Raw genomic sequence first — 20,268 nt, 5'->3', positions numbered from 1 at the left:
TCATGTGTTAGACCACAAAACAAGTCTTAATAACTTAAAAATGACTGAAATCACAGAAAGTATCTTTTCTGACCAGGATGGTATGAAACTAGAAGTTAATTATAGAAGAAAAAATGGAAAATTCACAAATAGGGAAAAATTTAAAGTACATAATCCTGAACAACTGAGTAAAAAAAAATAAAAGAGAAACAAAAAATATCGTGAGACAATCAAAAATGGAGACACAAAATAACAGGACCAATGGAATGTAGCAAAATAGTTCTAAGAGGGAAGTTTGTAGTAACAAATGCCTACATTAAGAAAAAAATAATAAAAGATCTCAAATGAGGACCCTAACTACACACTTCAAGGAACTAGAGAAAGAAGAACAAACTGAGACCAGACTTAGCAGCAGAAGTAGAATATGACCAAGATCTGAGAAGAACTAAATGAGAGACTTGAAAAATAATAGAAAAGTCAATAAAACTAAGTTTCTTTTTGAAGAAATAAACAAATTGACAAGCTTTTAGGTAGTCTAAGAATAAAAGGAAAGAAGGTTCAAATAAAATCAGAAATGAAAAAGGAGACATTACAACTGATACCACAGAAATACAAAATATTATAAAAGGCTACTATAAGCAATTATATTCCAATCAATTGGATAACCTAGAATAAATGGATAAATTTCTAGAAATGTACAACCTGCCAAGATTGAATCAGAAAGAAATAGAAAATCTAAACTGAAAAATCTAAATCAAAAAAACGTAAAGAGGTTGAATCAATAATATAAAGTCTCCCATCAAATAAATGTCCAGGATCAGATTTTTAAAATAACTAAAACCGTTCTTTCTCAAACTTTTCCAAAAAAAAATGAAGGAGAAGAAATACTTCTAAACTTATTTTACAAGGCCAGGATTACCCTGATAACAAAGCCAGACTATGACACTACAGGAATGAAAATTACAGGCCAGTATCCTTGACAAACATAGATGCAAAAATCTTCAACAAAATGTAACTGACCCATCATATTTATGGGTTCTGCATTCATAGATTGAATCATAGATTGAAAATATTTAGGGAAAAAAGAATAAATGCATTATTACTGAACGTGTACAGCTTTTTTGTTGTCATTTTCTCCTAAGCAATACAGAATAACAACCATTTACATAGTAACTACATTGTTTGAGGTATTTTAAGTAATCTAGAGATGATTTAAAGTATACAAAAGAAAACATATAGGTCATATGCACATACTATATCATTTTATATAGAGACTTGAGCACTCATGGATTTAAGTATTGACAGGAGATCCTGGAACCAATCTCCCATGGATACCAAGGGACAACTGTACTAGCAAGCCAAAGTTAACAGTACAAAATGCAAATCTTTTTGTGATAATAAAACTCTCAATAAACTAGATGAAATAGAATGTACCTCACCACAATAAAGGCCATATCCGAGAAGCTCACAACTAACATCATACTCAATGGTGAAAAGTTAAAAACTTTTCCTTTAAGATAAAGAACAGAGCAAGGATACCAACTCTTGCCATTTCTATTTGGCATGGCACTGGAAGTTTCAGCCAGATTGATTAGGCAAGAAAAAATAAATAAAAGGCATTCAGTTTGGAAAGGAAGAGTTGCCTCTGTTCACAGATAACATGATCATATGTAGAGAAAATCCTTAAGTTCCAACCCAAAAAAAACCTGTTAGAACCAATAAACAAATACAGTAAAGTTGTAGGATACATAATCTGCATGCAAATATCATAGCATTTCTATCTGCTAACAGTGAACTAACCAAAACCATCAAGAAAACTATCTAATTTACCATAACTACAAAAAAATGAAATTCTTAGAAAAAAATTTAATCAAAGAGGTGAAACTGAAAACTAAAGTGTACACTGAAAACTATAAAACACTTATGAAAGAAATTGAAGAAGACACAAATAAATGAAAAGATACTCCAGGTTCATGGAGTGGAAAAATTAGTATTATTAAAATCAATAATTTTATAATAAATTATGAATTAGTTAATAATATAAATTATAATTATGCTACACAAAAAATCTACAGATTTAATGCAATCCTTACTGCAATTCTCATAAAAATTTTCACAGAAATGGAAAAAAATTCAAAAATGTGTATAGAGCCCCAAGACTCCAAATAGCCAAAGCAAGGCTCAGCAAAAAGAACAAATCTGAAGGCATCACATTACCTGTCTTCAAAATATACAACAAAGCTATAGTAATCAAGACAGCATGGTACTGGCATAAAAACAGATCAATGTAACAGAATAGAGTATCCAGAAATAAATTCACACATTTAAAGTCAATTGATTTTCAATAAAAAGGCCAAAAACATGCAATGAGGAAAGGACAGTCTCTTCTTGGTCTTGGGAATACTGGGGATCCATATGCAGAAAAAAGAAATCTCACATCACATATGAAAATCAACTCAAAATGCATTAAGGACTTAAACATAAGACTTGAAACTGTAAAACTACTAGAAATAAACATAGGAGAAATGCTTCATGACATTGGTCTAGGTTATGATTTTTTTGGCTATGACTCCAAAAGCACAGACAAAACCAAAAAATAGATAAATGGAATTACATCAGACTAAAACATTTTTTCGCAGCCAGTGAAACAATCAACGGAATGAAAAGACAACCTTTGTAATGGGAGAAAGTATTTTCAAGCCATACATCTGATAAGGATTAACATCCAAAATATACAAAGAGTTCAAACAACTCAATGGCAAGAAAACAAATAACCAGATTTAAATATGAACAAAGGAGCTAGACAGATGCTCCTCAAAAGAAAACATATGATGGCCAACAAGTATATAAATAATTTTTTCAGCATCGCTAATCATCAAGGAATTGCAAATTAAAATCACAATGAGGTATCACCTTACACCTGTTAGAATGGCTATGAACAAAAAAAAAAAAAAAAAGAAAGGTAAGTGTTGGCAAGAATGTGGAGAAACAGAAACTCTTGCACACTTCTGGGAGAATGTAACTTAGTGAAGCCATTATGGAAAACAGTATTAAGGTTTCTCGAGAAGTTAAAAATAGAACTACCATAGAATCCAACAATTCTACTACTGGGTATGTATCCAAAGAAAATAAAATTAGTAGATATCTGCACTCTCATGTTCATAGTAGCATTATTCACTACAGCCTTGACATGGAATCAACTTAAGTGTCCATCAGTGGATGAATGGATAAAGAAAATGTGGTGTATATGTACTAAATGGGTAGTATTCAGCCTTTAAAAAGAATGAAATCCTGTGAATAGATCCACAGGACATTAGTTAAGTGAAATAAGCCAGGCACAGAAAAAAAAACACTTTATGATCTTACTTACATATAGAATCTAAAAGTCAAATTCATAGAAGCAGAGAATAGAATAGTGGTGACTAGAGTCTGGGATTAGGAGTGGGGAATAGGGAGATGTTGGCTAAAGGATACAAAATCTATTACAAAGGAGTATAAGTTCAAGAAATCTATTGTATAACATGGTGACTATAGTTAATAATATTTGTATCCTAGAAAATTGCTGAGAGGAGATTTGAAGTGTTCTTACTACAAATAAATATGAGATAGTTATATGTATATATATAGTTAATGCATATGTTAATTGACTTGGTTTAGCCATTCCAAATATATACACATTTCAAAACATCATGTTGTATACCATAAAAGTATACAATTTTTAGTTGTCAATTAAAAATAAGAAGGAAAAAGAAATACATTGTCTTCAAGTACTTTCAATAACCAAATCTGATATAAAAAATATTGCCTAGTTTGTGTTATCAAGGGTCCTGCTTTGATAAATAAATATAACATTATAGTCACAAAAATTGGGAATTTAAACTATGGAAGTAAATAGGCTCATCCAATGTATATAGATAAAAATAACAAAAGAAAAATTTAAGGTAGAACTCTAATTTTAAGCCTGAATACAAGGACAAATAGTTGATTACTTCTAAATTTATATTTCTAGACTTAACTATTTCCTCCGCTCCAACTGAAAACATTCATCCGGATTTCTGCAGTGCATCAACTAAATTATTTCTCAAATTTAATTAATTGTCTTACATGCTAAATAACTCCTCTTTCTCTGTGCCCTATTTCTACTACCTCACCTAGGCTCCCTTGCCTCCCGACTTCCTGTTGGACTTAACCAATAGGAGTCTCTAAGAGGAAATCAAAATATGAGAAGAGAGAGGCTGGATATTTACTGACCTGCATCCCATTATACTGAGAGTTTAATTCTGGTGGTGGCTGCTGCAACTCTAGCTCCTTCCTGCTTAGCAATTGTAACTGCCTCTTTTGTTGATAGTGTCTGGCTGCCTCACAATGTCTTACTGGTTTCCTTCACCCTGGACGCACTTTTGTACGTAGTTTTTATTAAATTATTTCTAAGTAAACTGTTTTTAGTATGCCATCTGTTTCCTGCTAGGTGCTGACTGATACATCATCCATAAATTCCAGATGTACTTCTTAGACAAATACAAAGGTAGTCATGAGCATTTAGTAAATAGAAGCTAGCAGCCAATCTTCAAAAATAAAAACATAGTATTATTGAAAACAGGAAATTTTTCTCACAGGGGGGCATAAGTAATTTAGAAATTATCCTTGAATAAGCAAGTCCTCAGTGGCAAACTGTCATTTATATTCTCTTGATTTTTCCATACAAGCTTCAATAGAATAATGTTACCTAATATCCTTTATGTGGTCTGTTTAAGTAAAAGATAAAATAGTAAAACAGTCTCCTGATGTTCACAGTATTCTCATTTCATCTCTAAAGATGTGCATCTTTGAAGAGCAATTGTGAACACCAACGCCATCTTCCATGGGGTTTTATTTCTTTTAGACAACTACCTAAATTTTTTACTCTTTACGTTGTTCATTTCTCTTTCTCAGTGAGAAACCTCTACTGCCATTTCTTTTTGAGAAATAATTTATTTCTAGTCTGCTGTCAGGACCCTTATCAACTGTTGAGTGAAATCCATGCCTCCCATAAATCAACTTGATTTAAAATTCCCCTGTTTGCTTTCCGTTCTCTTTGCTTCTTTTCTTACTCTTTTTCTTATCTTCCTTTTTCCACTGTCTTATCTCCTTTTGACTATTCATGGAACACATACTTAGACTGGCCATAAACTTAGTGTTAAGGATAATTGTTCCAAGCGGAATTATCTTAGCCATTCAGTGTGATATCCCCAAAGTTCTAACAAGGCAGCACTTCAAAGTCTTGTTCACTAGCTCTCTCAGTAGAAACATGATAGGTCAACTATGTAAAATCCTCAAGACTTCAGAGTGGCTTATTTCTATTCCTTTGAGAGGTGAAGATAATCAGAGCAGCTTGTGGAGGTACAGGTAGATTGGCTCTGATTACCATCTGCCAGTAGGAAAATGGTGAAAAACCAAAATTGGGTTGGCCTACTGCACTGACAACTAGTCCATAAAAACAGAAGAAACCTGGAGAAAGGCTGCGAACATTTAGAGATCTCTTTTATCTTCTCTCTAAGGAGAAGGAATTTTTCTACTATTGGGCAGTATCCATTTTAAATTCACACATCTGAAAATCGAACATCGAATAGATAAGCATTCTACAAAAACTCACAATTCTTCTGTTAATTAAATATCGCAAAAGGACAGAATTGATCATTTTTATTGCCTAGGAATTTAACAGTAATGCAATATATGAGCCAATGACTTTGAATGCTTTAGTTCAAACCTTTATTGACATGGTTACTCCTTTAGATCCACAGAAGAAATACACACCAGAGGATATCATCATACATTCCAGACTATTGGTAACAAAGCCCTTAGGCTGGTAGCTACAGCTTTAATCATTAGTTCTGTTAAAAGTGATTTTTACTTCTAAGTTACTTCTCATTCCAAGATTTCAAAAAGCATTAGTATCAATGAGCAAGAGTCATATTTGTTGCATTTAATAATGGTCTCATATGGTTTCCTATTTTTTGAAGGATAATTTGTGATTTTCTCACCTAAACAAATTCATCTGTCCTATGTCTTCCTCATTTCCACTGCAACTTTGGAAATTATGACTGTAATGACGTGAATCTTGTTAATAGTAATTTGAGGTTCTGGACACCCAGTACAGAAATCAATAGAAACAAAGTCCTCATTTCACCCTGCAAAAGCCTTCCTACCCCGGGCAGAGACTCAAGATGGAGCAGCCAATCTCCTGGGTTGATGCTAAAATCTTCCACTGTTGCTGGGGAGGCTGACATCCTCTCCCTGCATCTCTGTACCCTAAGGTCTGTTGCTCTGTGATAGCTCCACCGTGATGTGGGCTGACATTGGCATGGTTTTCATTTATTTAATGACTTTTCCAAGGCATTCATATGATTTCTTCAAAAAGTTTGTCCATGTGCCATTTTTCTTTCCTTGTCACCTACTTTATTCTAGCTGAGTGGTCTTGACAGTATAATAGGTTTTGTCACAAGTCCAAAAAATGGCCTCTTAGTTTCTTAAACAATAAATGTACAGTTCTTTTTATTGACTCCTCCAGTGTCCAAGCAAATAATGTAGACATATCTACAAAGGCTGGACCAAAGATCAAAGCACAGTGGCTCTTTCAAGAGTGCTGTTTTTTACTTCTAATCAAGGGGTCATTCTGGATAGAAGTCTTCCTTATCCCATAGCCTTCTGGTGATGATTAACTAAGATAAAAATAAAACACTTAGCCCTTAACATATGGTAAATCTATAACAAATATTATTATCATTCTACATGTATAATTATACTCATTATAAATAGCTTGTTGTAAAGATAAGAATAGCGAATTTAAATCAAGATTTGAACTCTGCTACCTATGAAATAATATACAAACCACTTAACCTCATTTTTTTCCACCTTGATTCTAAACAAACTTCACCTACATAAACATTTTAATAGTTTCCCCTGACACCACAATAAAAGTCCAGATTCCTGTGTATGGTGTATAGGACCCTTAACAATATGAGCCCTGATTTTCCATTTGTATACCTCTGTGCCATACTACCATCAACCCATCACGCACTCTAAATTGCAAACTCCATGCTGTTTCATATCTGTGACCCTCATGGCATCCCCCACTTAAAATGCCCTTTGACTTTCCTTTTCAAAATAAAATCTTAGTCACTGAGAACCAGTTGAAATATTCCATGACACTCTATCAGAATCCCCTAGTCAGTTAGTACCTGTAATATGCTCAAATACAATTCTAGGACATTTATATTTTAGTAACTATGTTGCTCTGGGCATGTTTATTTACCATTTATATCCCTACCAAAGTTAAGGTTTTCACTTCAGGGTAGAGATTTTATCTTGCCGTTTTTATAACCTCAGCAACTGGTACTTTTTATAGCGTAAAATTGTCCTAAACACTGGTAGGAGAAAAAAAGTGAGTAAACAAAATGCATTGTTCCAGGCCTCAAAACTCTCACTTGCAAAATTAAGAGGTTATAGCTATGATCATTTAGGTACACTCTATGATGTCACTTTCTTAATAGTTTTGTTTTAAAAGAGAAATGTTTCAATTTGATTATAATCCATATTTTATTCAACCTAAATAGATGACTAACACACAATATTAATTTTACTACATTCACAGTGTTATTGCTGCAGAACACACAATATTGAGAACATTTTTAATAAAGGTGTTGATTTAAATAATATAACCCAGAGACCTTCCACTTCAAAGTGGCATGAAGTAGTTTGTGGCAAACTAACACTCTTGCAAAGAGTGTTAATTGTACCTGCACATAAATCCAGGTACAATTTACGAAGTCCTTGATTTCAAGACACCTTTGAGCAACAGAAGCAGTGAGTAATGGAGGGTCTAAAATTACAGAAAAGAAAAGCCTTAACGAAATTATCTTAGGAACAGTTACCTTTTCCCTGTGGGCACGCATTATCCAGTTCTGAGAATGGGCTGGAATCTGAGATTCAGACTTTGCTAGGAATAGAACTGTGTGTAGAGGGATATAAAACCCAACAAAGCTTTGGTGATCATGTGGAGTCAGAGTGACTTAGCTGTAGAATTGACAAATCTTAAGAAATGGCAGGTTTCTTGAGACATCTGGTGAATGTTTAAACTATGCAGAACAATAATTAAAAAATTGAGCTGGAACTCCTCTGAAAAGCAGAATGGAATTTCCCACAATCTCACAGGACTAAAACAAGACTTTCCAGGGAAATGAGCCCTAGTTACCACACCACATTATCCGTTGGATCTTGTGGAGGGCTATGCTCTGAGAGCACAGAATGAAACAAACATAGATTGAGTCTTACACAATCTATAATCACAATCCTGCTTTAATTCAAGCCAGTCCCTGATTGAATTAAGGTGGTCAACCTCCCTTCTTTGTGCCAGAAGCATGGTGAATCCTCCCTGGTAGAAGATACCATCTAGATTCACTACAGTATTTATACTTGTTGTTCAGCATTCAATCAAAAATTACCACCCAGGCAAAGGGCATGAATAGATATTTCTCAAAAGAAGGTATACAAATGGCTAACAAACATGTGAAAAAATGCTCCACATCACTAATTATCAGGGGAATGCAAATCAAAACCACAATGTGATACCACCTTACTCTTGCAAGAATGGCCATAATTAGAAAATTTAAAAAAAAAAAAAAAAAATAGATGTTGGCATGCATGTGGTAAAAAGGAACACTTTCACACTGCTGGTGAGAATGTGAATCAGTACAATCACTATGGATATAGTATGAATATTCCTTAAAGAACTAAAAGTAGAACAACCATTCGATGTAGCACTTCCACTACTGGGTATCTACCCAAAGGAAAATAAGTCATTCTATACAAGACACATGTACACACATGTTTATAGTAGCACAACTTGCAATTGCAAAAATATAGAACCAACCTAAGTCTTCATCAATCAACGTATAGTTAAAGAAAATGTGGCATACACACCCTATAGAATACTACTCAGCCATAAAAAGAAACAAAATAATGTCTTTTGCAGGAACTTAGATGAAGCTAGAGGCCATTATTCTCAGTGAAGTAAGTCAGGAATGGAAAACCAAATATTGTATGTTCTCAACTATAGGTGAGAGCTAAGCTATGAGGATGTGAAGGCATAATAATGATATAATGGACTTTGGGAACTCAGGGGGAAATGGCTGGGGGGACGAGAGATAAAAGACTACATATTGGGTACAGTATACACTGCTCGGGTGCTCTGGGTATATGAAAACCTCAGAAATCACCACTAAAAACTTATCCATCTAACCAAAAACCACCTGTACCCCCAAAAACTATTGAAATAAAAAATAAATAAATGTATAAAAAATTACCATCCATGATTTAGAAAACACCATATATACAAGTGATTCATGTACTGGCACTAGCAGACAAGGACTTTAATTATGAGTGGTAACACCAAGAATATAGAGACAAAGATAGAGAAAATGGAAAAAAAAAAAAAAAAAGGACAATGTAAGAGAATTGAAATGTATAAGAAAAAAGAAGAAGTTCTAAAACTGATTTAAAAACCATATTGATTTAACAAATCAATGAATGAGATTAATAGCACATTAGATACAAGAAAGATTAGTGTTACCAAAAATTCATAATTAAAAATATTAAAATAAAAGACAGAAGTACAAAAATGAATAACACATAAAGTAGCGTAAGCAATATGTGAAATAAAGAGAAAAGATCTAGCATACCTATAATTGGAGTCTCAGAATGAGAGGAAAAAGAAAATGAAGCAAACACAATATTTAAGATAAAATGACCAAGAGTTTCCAAAAACAGATGAAAGACACCGACACAGGGATTCAAGAAATTCAGCAAAACATAAATTTAATACATAAATGTAATATGACTAGGGAAAAAATAAAATTACATTTAAGACTTCTGTCTCCTCTCTTTCTTCCCTGTTTCTCTATTTTCTTATGGTTTTCACCAGATTATTTTTATTTTCTATTTTAAAGTTACTCACATATTTTAATCCCACTAGACATTTTTCAATTTCAGTTAAAAGTTTGAAAGGCTTTAAGGGTAAGCAATCAAATGACCCTCAACATCCAATCAAATAGCTATTAACTAAAGCAATTACATTTTATCCCTAGTATTCTTTCAGAACATTTAGGAAGCTACATTAATCAATATATAATAAGTGCTAACATTTTTAATGCAAAACTTTTGGAGTAATCCAAGTTTATTAAGACAGTTTTGCAGCCCAGTGACTTATAACCTACAAGTTGGGATAGGCTGCAGGGAAAAAGAAGGAGAGTGGCTAAGGAACTGCACTCCTCACTTGAAGTTGATAATTATGCTTATAGTCCTGAATATCTCTGTATTAGTTCATTTTCACACAGCTATAAAGAACCACCTGAGACTGAGTAATTTATTTAAAAAAAAAAAAAAAGAGGTTTAATTGACTCACAGTTCCACATGGCTGGAGAGGCCTCAGGAAACTTATAATCAAGGCAAAAGGCAAAGGGGAAGCAAGACACATCTTACATGATGGCAGGAGGGTCAGGGGCACAGGTGTGACATTTTTAAACCATCAAATCATGAGAGAACTCACTCATTATCATGAGAACAGCATGGGGGAAACTGCCCCCATGATCCAATCACCTCTCACCTGGTCCCTCCCTCAACACGTGGGGATTACAGTTTGAGACGAGATTTGGGTGGGGACACAGAGCCAAACCATATCAATCTCCTATGGGGATAATAGCAGAGCAGAGGAAAATCTCAGTGCTAAAGGAGGTAAGATTTCTTCATAATATACTCTACTGATGAGAGGGTATATTGCATCAACTTCTTAACTTATACAGGTAACTGAGTGATGACACAAAGAAGCTAATGCTATTGAAAGAAAGTTTTTAATAATCACAATTTCCCCTGGTAATGGGAGGCATAGCTTGCCAAACAGGCTACCCAAAGCCTGTCATATGCATGGGTTGGAAAGCAGACAAACAGAAGAACTGGGACTATACCTGTATGACAATCGTGGTGTAAAGTAACTGGGTAGGAATGTTCCCTACTGGGTAGTAAGAGGAAACAGGCAGGTCAGGGTTAGTGGTTTGGAGGACTGTAATACGACTTCTGCCATGTCCACAAAAGCTAACTTGCAGTAAAGATGTAAATGACATTGGTTGTTAGTTTGGCCCAGTGATCCAGCAGGTTATGGAGAGGTTAGGAATAATCGATGTCAAATAGTCAACACATAATCTGAAAATATGACTAATACAGGAGGAAATGGCTCACATTCCAACGTTCATGATGCATGTTTTCATACTTCTTCCTGATTTTGTCAGCTTCCTTGTGCATGCTATAAATCGAGAATAATGAGTTTGCCCTTAAAAGGAGAACGGTTTCACAATATGTACCTGGTGCTTTACTGATAAGGTCAGTCCTTTTTTTGTGTATGTAGTTCTGGTATTAGTGACCTTCATTCATTAATTCATTTATAAAGTATTTATTAAAACCTACTATGTGTCAGACATTGTGCTAGATGCCAGCAATACAACAGACACAAAACATCACCCCTGTTTTCAAAAAGTCTCTTATCTAGCGAGAATAGAGATAAGCATAGAAGTGATTGGCATATAGTTTGGTTAAGTGGTCAAACTTAGAAGAACAAAAATTAACATGTAGAGGCCTTTGTAAAAGTACTTTATGAGGATTGGTGCGGTTGGATCCAGATTATTATGGGCTTAATATTTGATGGTCATATAAAAGTAAAAACCTTAAAATTCAGATAGTTTTGGCTACACTCTCTCTCATTCATACAGTATATTTGTTTCCACAATATTGTTGATCAGTTGTAATCTCTCCTAATAGTGGTCTTGCTCATGCTAGTTTGAAGTCTTTCAAAAAGCTTACACAAAATGAGTCAACTATAACACAATATGAATCATAAAATATGTAAAGTGAAAGTACTACAGAAACACAAAAGAACTATTTTATGACTATGTCTTTTGCTTAGAAATGTAAGAAATCATCCCATATTTTTTATGAGTTTTTTACAAGTCTCTGCACTAGGAGGTGAATAGATAGATTTTATTTCATCCTTCATTCATTTTAACCAGCTCACCTGGGTTGATATGTTTTGTAGTGCCTAGACCAGCTTGCTCTGCCTAATGTGCATGATTTTAGGTGGCCCTCACTGGTTATCACAGGACTTTCACTTTCAGCTCCAACATGTAAACAGTTTCAAAGTTGTCACTCCCATTATTCCAATAAGAAAAAGGCTGAACAAACTTGAAATCAACAAATTTTCAAGATGCATCAGAGAATTGAGGTAATAGGGCAAACCCCAGACTCGGGAGAGATTGGAGAATACAGAGATTCATAGCCAAATAGAAAGAATCACAGTCAAGATCAATTTAACAGGAACAGAACTGTTAGGCCACAAACTGGTGTGAATACTTAAATAGTAATTTTGATGAATTGCTGGAGACTAGTGTGAGAGTGACAATTCCTAGGGTTTCAGTCCTAGAGCGACTCCCACATTTTCACAGGTTTTACCTAACGGAGTCTCACTCTGTAAAGATTTTTTTGAAATCCTCCTATTTATGGCAAAGGAAAGAATAAAGTAACCATTTTGAATAAAATCCCAGGGCATTTTCCATAAGAAAGTCCTACTCTCAAGGAAATCTTTACCAGGTCCATATCTGAACTGGGAGAAGGCCAATTACCCAACTCCAGCTCCATTTAACCTTCTTACCTCATCTAAGCTAAGAAATATTCCTGAAAGGCAACAGCTCAGGGATGGAGACACACAAGAAGATTGAGTCACAATTATAGTATAATAGAACACTTCCACACACACACAGACACACATACACACACACACACACACACCCCTTACCATGACATCAACAGGACTGCTGTATAATAACAATGAATACAACTAAAGGAACTGCAGATCCTAAATAAAGCTCAGATCCTAAATAAAAAGGAATCTCTATGGAAACACAAAGACTACAGGGGATACAAAAACCAGGACTCTAGAGGAGTCTGAAGCTCTGGCTCCTACAGCCACAGCAAATATTGAAAACAGCCTACCTTCTAACCAGATTAACATAACTTCTTATGCCAAAGACCTATATACCTCAGTTCATGTCTGGCTTTCATTAAAAAAAAAAAAAAAAAAAAAAAACAAGGCATGATAAAAGGCAAAAAAAAGCACATCTGAAGAAACAAAGCAAGCATCAGAACCAAACTCAGATATGACACAGAATTATCAGATAGGGATGTCAAAATTACTTTGATTCTTATGTTAAGATCTCTAATGGAAAATATAAAAATAGATATGTAAGAACAGATGGATAATATAAGCAGAGAGATGGAAACTCCATGAAAAAAAAATGGAAAGAAAATTCTAGAGATCAAAAACCCTGTAACAGAAATGGAGAATGTCTTTGATATGCTCATTAAAAGACTGGACATGGCCAAGAAATGAATTAGAGAGCTTAACCAATTTCCCATTTAGAGAAAAAAAAAAGGGCAGCCTGCTGCCAGCACTCATTTAATTTTATATAAACACGATCTTTGAGGCTGAAGCAAATCTCAGTGATTTTCAATGTGAAAATAATGTATAAGAACTGTTTTTGGAGTTATTTCTAAAAAGAACTTGTCTCTAATCCTAACATAACAGAAATGTATATGATGATTACAGACAATCCTTGGGGCAAATGGAAACTGGGTTAAATATATGTCAATATAAACTTGCCATACTGAATATTCTAATTGCATATCCTCAATCAGCAATACCAGTTCATGGGCCCAGACAAAGAACTTAAAAGAAATGAACTGGACACAGATTTAGTGGTGAGAGAAAAGAAGAAAAAGCAAAATTGGCAATTAAGAGTATAATAAGGTTAAAAATTTGGGAAATAATATAAGATTAAATCAAGTAGGGGGGAAATGGTATTTATATGAATAATTTGTAAAAAAAAGTTAAATGCACTAAGTAATTACACAAAATACTATGCTTCACTTCTTTGGAGAAATGAGCCTAAGCTAATCTTTCTCAGATGATAACGTCAAGGCATTACACTTTAGGCCATTGAAAAATATTCTGGATATATTATCTGTTGATGGCTATGAAACATTTTTTAATTTATTTTAATTCATGACATGTTGTTTCTGGCAGAGGAAGGAATAAAGTAACCATTTCGAAAAAAATCCCAGAGCATTTTCCATAATGAAGTTCTACTCTCAGAAGGAAACCTTTACCAGATCCAAACCTTCTCTCTCTCTCTCTCTCTCTCTCCCTCTCATTTCCCTTTTTTCCTTTTTGCCCTCTCTCTCCCATCTATTCCCTACCACCAAAGAAATCAGGGGTTTACCTTCATAAGATCATATCTCCTTTTCTCCTCTTGTACTTTACATTTGTTGGGCTTTCAAATACTCAAAAGTCCTAATTTCTAGTTCTTCACAGTTAACAATAAAATCTTAATTATACATATAAAGACACTAAGAAACAAAGAGATAAAATAGCCTCTTTAACATTATACAACTGTAAATAGAAAAGCTAGGACTCAAAGCTAGTAGTCCTCATATAAAATTCATGTAATTTTTATCTTACTATGTTGCAGTTCATATCTGCAGGGTTACTCCTGCCACTTTATCATCCTAGTATCATATACCAAATGTAGATTTCAGTATGCATGACTAGCAGAAATGAATTTTGGGTTTTATGTTATGAAACTCCAATCAACCTGTGTAGCTTAGCTACCAAAGTCAAGCGTTTCTTGCTATTTTGAAAAAGGTTATTTAAATACTAAGTTTAACCCAAAATCCTTCTTGTACACTAAGACAGCCTAGATGACTCCTCCTCTATATAAAGGACTGGGCATGTTTAACATCACTAGGACGATGCTATTTAGAGTTTAGGAGAAGCTAGCAGGACACTTTGACCTGGTGCCATCCACATTCCAAACACACTCAACTATTTCACATAGACAGAAATATAGTTTTAACCCCTGAAGTAGTGGCCACATCTTTTCTCTCCTGAGGCTGAATTACGGATCCCTCACTTCTTATTTGAAACACATTTTTACCGCCCTTTGTTCTGCTCAACTCTTTACTTTCTATATTAAATTATTTATTTCAGTTAACTATATCACAATTTATAGCCTATATTTTTCAGTTCATCTTGCCCCAGGGTCCCGGAGAGTTTCTCTTGTTCATTATTTTATAAAACACTCACTATATTCTATACCCTGCGCTCAGTGCTGTGTAGAAAATACAAACAAAGCTCAACTCTTGCCCAGAGAGGTCGAAATCTGCTAGAGAAAATGGGCATATGTATAGATAATGCTAGTACTGGAATATAGATTTCCTAAGAGAAACAGAAGAACTCAGAGTTTTTCCACAAATGTTCTTATTTCCTTCACTTTAATATTTACTACCCTTAATGGTACCAAGCTTAATTTTACATGCAAACTTGTTTGGCTATTTCAGCATCCGAAATTATTTAGTATAAAATGACCATAAATAAAAACCAAGTAACATTTTCAGTATTTCACTTCTTAACCAGAATAATCTTCATCCACATAAGGACATTACAGAGAGAAAGAAAACGTTTGCCATATAGACATCACATTTAAGCTTCGGAAATAGTTTAAATTAAAGAAATACTATTATCTCCTAAGCCCGGCCATTTAAACTCTACCAGAGAATCCTGGCATTGTTTTGCTTAATAAACACAGTTCCTAAAATATGTGCAAATTAATTGAGTGTATTTAGTTTATACATATGTTTCTGCAATAGAACTTTAGAGTAATAAGTATAATTAACAAGAGAATAGCAGCAAGGCATAGAGAACCCTATAATTTCCACCCATTTGCTATTATTACCCATAAGAAATACCTCAAAATTCATTATCTCAAATTTTCATGAAACTAAGTGATTATAATTAAGAGCTCAGCAGCTCCTCCATTTGTTTGTTAAACAGGGTCTCATGAACCTCACTGAAAGAGGCATAATTTAAGAATGTTTTATTGGAAAAAATGTCAGGCTAAGCAGATTTTTACACCCAAAGTGTTCAGAAAACATACATACCATGTGCAAAAGATGAATAAATTAAAACCTAAAAAGATAATGATGTTTCACTAATTTTAACTTCATTAACTATTAACTGCTACTAATATCTAAGATGTTCCTCCCTTTGAAAAATATGAGTATTTTCAAAAGAGGTCTGGACTCAGCAAAATTTGTGCATTGCATATTATTTGAGTTAACACACAATGCTTACAAAACTGGAAATTTTACAAAATAAAAATTCAAGGCTGAAATTCATCTATAAGACAATGGCCTTATTGGAGATTCATGACTAGTACTTTGAAATGCATATGGTCTTTCGTCACAACTCATCTCAGGTTTCAAGTGTCTTGTGTTTCTGAGGGTTGCTCCTGGACTATTCCAATATTCAGTAGATGCCATTGCCTCCATATTGTGATTGCTGTTAAGCTAAATACAAAACAGTCAAAGAAGGGACAGACCGGCAAGCACAATATTCAGGAAAGTGCATGACTAGAAATCATGGATGAGAAACAAAGAGGTAAAAATAACCTCTTTAAGGACATATATGTATATATATACACAAACAAATATACATGCACTTGGTAAAATGAAAAACCAAGGCTCAAAGCTATTAACCTGAATCCAAAATTCATATGACAGTCTCCTCAAAGATGGCCCCCAAAGATCTTTGCCATTTAGGATTTGCAATTTTTTTTAATTCCTGCTCATATTGTGGCAAAGTTGGTCTTTGTGATCAATAGAATGTGGCAGAAATGATGGTATATCATTTCTGATAATAAGTGTTACCAAAAAAAAAAAAAAAAAACCACGGTCCCATCTTGGTTGCTCTCTCTCTCTCTCTCTCTCTCTCTCTCTCTGATTATTTAAACTGAGAGAAGCCAACTGTCCTGTCATGAGCAGCCCAGTAGAGAAGTCCGTGTTGTAAGGAACCAAGGTCTTTAGCCAACAACAGTGTAAATGATCTTAAAAACAAAGCAGATCCTCCTGATCCAGTCAAGCCTTCAGATGACTTCAGCCCTGATCAGCTGCTTGACTGGAATCTCATCAGAAACCCTGAGCCAAAACTATGCAGTAGATTTCTGACCTGCAAAAACTATGAGATAATAAATATCTATCATTTTAAACTTCCAAGTTAAGGGAAAATTTGTTATGCAGCAATATATAACAAATAAGGTAACCACGGGCCAAATTTTAATAGAAAGCTCTAATAAATGTGCTGGGTGATGTTCATATTATATACTAATATTAGAAAAACAAGAGTTTTAAAGACAGAGCTGGATCGGTCTCCAGGGTACTGAGCCACGTGGGAAAACATGGACAAGAACCAGTATTTGCAGCCTTAAATTCAAGCTGGGGAAGTGAATTTGTTAAGTGGATTCTGATTATAAGAAAATAGATCTAAGTTTTATGTTCATAGGAGATGAGGAATCAGGCATGGAGAGGTGTAGACTAATCCTTCTGGAATAGCATTTCTAGGCCCTTTTGGAATGGGCCTAGAAATCTAAGCTTGTCTCACGCCAGGTCTCCCCCAGTTCATACTGTTATAGTCACAATGGCTTTCTACTGGTTTTTAGGAAAGGCCAAGCCTATTCCTGTCTCAGGACCTTTGAAAGACTCTTCAACCAGCTCTTAGCATAACAATCTCCTTTCCCAGCCACACTCTGAAAGTACATCCACATGCTGGTATTCCTCTCCCAAAATTTATTGCAATAATTTATATATTTATTTACTTGCTTCTTAACTGTTATTAAAAACTAATGAGGGCAGATGTATTTTCCCTTCTGTTCACTTCTGTATTCACTGAGCCTTGCATATTTCCTGGTATGTTGAAACTACTCAGAAAACAACTGTGGAATCTTATTAAAGTTCAGAACAGGTGATTCCTCACAACCAGGAGTTGCTAATCTCAAAATTGCTAATCTCAAAAATGGGGGGTATTTTTGCCCTTGGCCTGCTCTATAATACTTTATAGGAGCAAATGACATTAGCAGATCATGTGTTTCCCAAATTCTCCTGTGCTGAGGATTTCAAGGGAGTACTGTTTTCTCTAAGGTAAGGTAGTGGTTCTCAAATGGTAGTGAGTATCAGAACCATCTGAGGGGCTTGTTAAAACACAGATGGCTAAGCACCATCCCAGAGTTTCTGATTCAGTTGGTCTGGCATGGAGTTCCATGAATTTCTATTGCTAACAATTTCCCCAGTGATGCCAACGCTGCTGATGCAGTGATCACACTTGGAGAACCACTGATCCAAGGAACCTTCACCATACCCAGTAATATTTATATATGTTCTTTATTACTCCCATACTTGTTAAAATGGAGATAAGCAAATAGTAACATCATTTACACAGCCACAACTTATGCTTTCTCCTTGTTAAACCTGGAAAAATTAATGGATCTCTGAAAAAGGAAGACGTGGAAAAAATGTAACTTTAAGCCAGGAAAAAAACGTTCACAGGTTATGTCATCTCTCAGTAAAATAAATAAAACTCATATTCCAAGAAAGTAGCTTACATAGAATTGGTGTCATGCCTCTTGGAAATGCCAACAAAAGACATCTGTGAGTTCTTCCATGACCAAATTGTGTGTGGGATTCGGAATTTGGGTAGACATGTGTTACAGAAAATTCCACACATTTCTTTAAAACCTATATTTCTATGTCTTAAAATTCTGGAGTTCTGTTCTAATTGTTACGGAGATTTTACTATTATTAAAATTTACACATTATTCATCTTTAAGACCTTGGTCTTTAACACAATTTTTTATTTATTTATTTAGTGGGTTATTTTATATTTTAATTGATAAAATTGTATATTTTATATGGTATAAAATTAAAACAAAATTATAAATTTACAGTTATACTAAGACAGGAACATTGGGCACAGTAGAAGTGTGAGTAGGACCTATATTATATCAGTAATAAGTATAGTCTTAGACATGAACCACTAAGGATAATAAGGATAGTAATAATGATAATCTTATACACGAACCATTCTGTAAATGCCCATTGTTATTATTTCTGTGGTCTCTAAGGAGGACCAATATATAGCATACCTTTTCCCTTACAAATTCTGAAAAAAAGAAGAAAGGGAATCTGGTGGAGGCCAAAATCACTGTAATAAATAATAAAAACAAAATTAGAGTGGAGAGCTTAATGCGAGCAAAAAAAGCCTTTCATACAAAAAGAACCTGCTCAGGTTAAGATTTACTGGATAGAAGATTAGCAGATACTCACTCCTGGTTTAACCTTATCACAAACTTCCCGAAGATAAATCACTCTTTTACACTGGAGTAGAGTAATTAAAAAGATGGGAAGAAAACCAATGTTGCACCAGTTCAGTCCCCTCAGCAGGAAACATGAGAAGAGAGAGGTACCCCCACTACTGATACTTCTACTAATACTGTACTTTTCAGAGTAATTCATTTTTTTATTTGAAAAGACATTTCTGTGTTTAAAGGTTAAAAAAATCTGGCCTCAATAGTTCACACCATGATATTTGTTTCCCAAAAACTCCTTAGCATGTGTTCAAGGTTCCTCATGATCTCATCCCCATTTACATCTCTAATACCATGGCTCATCCTTGCTTTGTTCCTTCCTCAGGACCCAATGTCTCCTCCCATTCCAGGTCTCCTCACCAAGGAACTACAGAAAAGGTTGATTGACCTTCCCCAGGCTGAAGCATCTGTATGAGCCTCACGCTGCACAGTCCTACACTTCCTTAAAATAATAGATTTATACAAGTCCTCATGCCAGCTCCAATCTTGTGAGACTAAACCTCTATAGCAAGATCCAGAAACCAGAAGTAGAACATGTCTATCAACTGTGGTTCTGCCACATTGTCAAAGAGCTCACAATTTATTTCAAATATAAATCGTGAAAAGTTGACTAACAGTACTAGACTGTAACATCAATGCTTCTCTACTATTAATATTATACTGTGTAATGAAACATACTAATCTTATCAACATAAAGTCTGTTCCATGACATTAGCCCATTCTCCTATTTTCCAGTTTCCCGCTTCTCATATCTTGTATATTGCAAATTATTTTATGGGTTCTGCTTCATAATATTGTTATAACTGTTTTCTGTAATTTCAACATATTTTAGAACAAGATGAAAATTCATATTTTCTTCAAGCTCACATGGAATATTTGCCAAGATATATTATCTTCTGGACCATCAAACAAACTTTACCAAAGATAAACAATTGAAATCAAAAGCAAAAAGGTATGT

The sequence above is a fragment of the Macaca mulatta genome, chromosome 4 (assembly GCF_049350105.2).
Source record: "Macaca mulatta isolate MMU2019108-1 chromosome 4, T2T-MMU8v2.0, whole genome shotgun sequence".
Classification (NCBI taxonomy): Eukaryota; Metazoa; Chordata; class Mammalia; order Primates; family Cercopithecidae; genus Macaca; species Macaca mulatta.
The sequence above is the reverse complement of the archived record's forward strand: the minus strand, read 5'-3'. Positions refer to the sequence as shown.